Source organism: Ischnura elegans, chromosome 4 (assembly GCF_921293095.1).
Source record: "Ischnura elegans chromosome 4, ioIscEleg1.1, whole genome shotgun sequence".
NCBI lineage: Eukaryota > Metazoa > Arthropoda > Insecta > Odonata > Coenagrionidae > Ischnura > Ischnura elegans.
In genome coordinates, this window is record NC_060249.1 from 47,417,986 (window position 1) to 47,418,968 (window position 983).

A 983-nucleotide genomic window follows, 5' to 3' on the forward strand; every position below is an offset into this window, starting at 1 on the left:
GATACAGAGATGAACGACAATGATTTGTGGTTTGCAGCGTCATCATTGAGTTGCGAGTAGTACGGAGCGGTTTAGAGATTTTCAATGGCTTTAAAAATTATCGAATCACCATAGTTTATTCTCGAATCAGTTGGCGGTTGAGACGTACCTAATTAATAATGCTCCTCGGTTGAAAGATAGTTTTCGAGCATCATCAAGGTTTTGAAATACCTTTGTCCCAGTCAAGTGATCAAGAGTCGTATAAATTCTTTTTCAAATCAATTTTCGTTCAAAATGTTGAAGTTTTAATGTTTTCATGTAATTTAAGGCGAATGTCAAATGCAGTATAATAAGTATGATTGAAGATTGAAGTGCTGGAGCCTTCATATTTGAACATAGACTTATTTATCAAGAGATCATTCACGAAGGGTATTCAAACATTGTTATGATAAAAAAAATGAGATTTGGTGGTGTTATCGATTTTATCAGTAAATGAAAGAATTGGGGTTGCTTAACCGGCTAACTGTAAGAGAAAAAAACGTAGGCACCGGCGAGATTCGAACTCACGATCTCCTGTTTACTAGACAGGCGCTTTAACCAACTAAGCCACGGCGCCGTGTTCAGGCTTGGGAAGGAACGTGGAAATATTCCAACGACATTGGGGATGCACCAGCAGATGTTACGTTTGGCACTTCCCTCAAATGCTCTCCCTGAAGGAGCACATGCACCGGAACTCGAATGACGTCACGAACTGATGAAAAGTTGGCGGCAGCTTTCACTTTGTCTCACTTTAAATTTATGAGAGAATGGATGAGTGGAGAAAATATTAATTAATTATTTATATTAATTAAATAATAATAAAAATTGATTTTCCTCGAATATGATGTTTCCCGTAAAATGAAATGCGATTTTGGACCTCATTGAACATAACATAACGTTGAAAGTGAACGTAACGTTGTTGCTGTGTAGAAATGTGTGTTATGTGTAATGTGGAGCTGGGAAGT

At 37.4% G+C, this 983-nt stretch overlaps 1 non-coding gene across 1 annotated transcript; it reads right to left on the reverse strand.

The window, feature by feature from the left end:
• Positions 1-521: 521 nt before the first annotated feature.
• Positions 522-595, reverse strand: Trnat-agu. Its single transcript has one exon. It is a non-coding gene; the product is annotated as a tRNA-Thr (tRNA).
• Between the last annotated feature and the right edge of the window lie 388 nt (positions 596-983).